The following is a 2,664-nucleotide window of genomic DNA, read 5'->3' on the forward strand; positions in this document are numbered from 1 at the left end:
CTAGTCCGTAGAGGATGCTGGGCCCCCGACCCAGCGCGTAATTTACCTGCAGTTTTGTTCAGTTAGTTACACAAGTTGTGTTACATTTGTGTTCAGCATGTTGCTGTAAATGGTTCATACCTGTTGGCATGTGTTATGTTGAATGCCATGTTGTGCGGCATGGTTGAGGTGTGAGCTGGTATGATTCTCACCGTTAGTATAAATGTAAATCCTTTCCTCGAAATGTCCGTCTCCCTGGGCACCGTTCCTATGACTGAGGTCTGGAGGAGGGTCATAGAGGGAGGAGCCAGTCACACCCTTGAAAAGTCTTAAAGTGCCCATGGCTCCTGCGGAACCGTCTATACCCCCGATGGTCATGAAATGGACCCCAGAATCCTCTACGGACTAGGAGAAAAGGATTTACCGGTAGGTATTAAAATCCTGTTATTGCGTTACTAGTGGGGCCCCATGTACTTGTTTATGTCCATTAATAGCAGAACTCAGTCATAATAGCTATAGCCCCTTATTCAGTGATCACAGTTTTGAAAGTTCACAGTCTTATATAAAATATGTAGCTCTTGCAGGACTAAACTGACTGAAATACAAAGAGCAAGGCCACAGTCAGACAACCTTGCTACCCTGTAACTACCTCCGTATAACTTCTGTGACAAAACTATCTGTCCTTAGCTGACAGTTTACCTGTATAGCTGTGTGACAGTGACATCTATAAATTGCGTGTCGAGAGAGAGGAAGTACTGTATCACTATGCTCCCTGCAATGCTGGTGCTCCTTTAACTGCAGATTAACAACTGTAGTCAATCAGACTGATGAGACCCTCTCCCAGGCAAGATGCAACGAGTTTGCAAACTTCTTTGCAGATAAAATATCCACCATCCGGGCTGGAATCTCCACAGTGCCATCAAAGTAGTGCCAAACTACAAAGCCCGCCAATATAAGCTACCTGCCTTCATGGACCAGCTTTGATCCAGTGGATGTAAAGGACACTGCTGAAATTGCTCGGATTTTGCGTCCCACCACCTGTGATCTGGACCCAGCCTCAACCAAGCTTCTAATAGGTTGTATGGATATAATTGGTCCTGTCTTTACAAAAATTGTTCAATGCTCTTTGCAGACAGGCATTTTTCCTGGACCCCTAAAGGAAGCAATTGTTAGACCGCTTCTTAAAAAACCTAATTTAGATCCCGACTGCATGACCAACTACAGACCGGTATCAAACCTTCCTTTCCTAGGAAAGGTTATTGAGAAAGTCGTTGCAAATCAACTGGAAACCCGCCTGACAACCCATGATATTTATGATCCATTTCAATCAGGATTCAGGAGAAGACATAGCACTGAAACAGCCCTGGTGTGTGTGTTAAATGATCTTCTGATGGCAAAAGACAGAGGTGACTGTTCAATATTAATCCTTCTGGATCTCTCGGCAGCATTTGATACCGTGGACCATGGGCTTCTGATTGAGCGACTGATACATTTCTGTGGTCTGGATGGCACAGTCCTAAGATGGTTCAAATCATTTCTCACAGGCAGGTCACAGAGAGTATCATCTGGATTATACTCATCACCACCAGTGTCATTGCCATGTGGTGTCCCACAAGGTTCTATACTATCCCCCATGCTTTTTGCAGTATACATGCTCCCATTGGGCGAAATAATCAGGCGCCATGGCCTGGTCTATCACTGCTATGCAGATGATACACAACTGTACTTGTCCTTTGCTCCGGGCACTGATAACCCAATAGCAACCCTTAATGGCTGTCTAGCTGAACTACAGGAGTGGATGAGCGCCAGCTGGCTGCGACTGAACCCGGATAAAACAGAGGTCCTTATGATACGACCGCAACATCAAAGGACAAGACTGCAGCATAGCCAACCAACTGGACTTACACTCGGGGATTCAGAATTACAGACCAGTGATCGTGTGCGGAATCTTGGCGTTGTCCTGGATGGTGGCTTGACACTTAAACATCAGATATCAGCCACAATCAAATCCTCATTCTTTCACCCGAGGAACATAGCCAGAATCAAGCACTTAATTCCCTCAGATGATATGCCAAAAGTCATACATGCATTTGTATCATCTCGTTTAGACTACTGTAATGCCCTCTACCTTGGTCTCCCAGCAAAAGAATTGCAGCGCTTACAGCTGGTGCAAAACACAGCTGCCAGGCTATTAACCAACCAGCCCCGTTCTAGCCACATAACACCCATCCTCTACTCCCTTCACTGGCTGCCTGTACGATGGCGAATCATCTTCAAGATTGGCTTACTGAGTTTCAAAGCATTACATGACCAAGGCCCAAGGTACCTCAAACAGCTTCTGACCCCATACTGCCCCACTCGATTACTGCGATCTGTAGATGAAGGACTTTTAGCAGTACCTAGAATCTACCGTAATTCATCTGGGGGTCGAGCTTTTAGTCATGCGGCTCCGACTCTATGGAACTCACTTCCCCGCACAGTGCGAGAGGCCCCAACTATAGAATCCTTCAAAAGTAGACTCAAGACTTTCCTGTTTACTCAAGCATTCCCATAATTGTCCCTTTTAGTATCTTCATGCTTCTGTATTTTATGAAAATGTACTTCATTATTTTCTGTACTATATTATGCTATGTATCTGTTAAGCGCCTTGAGTCCTATGGGAGAAAGAGCGCTATATAAATAAAA

This window comes from Pseudophryne corroboree, chromosome 6, assembly GCF_028390025.1.
Source record: "Pseudophryne corroboree isolate aPseCor3 chromosome 6, aPseCor3.hap2, whole genome shotgun sequence".
Lineage (NCBI taxonomy): Eukaryota > Metazoa > Chordata > Amphibia > Anura > Myobatrachidae > Pseudophryne > Pseudophryne corroboree.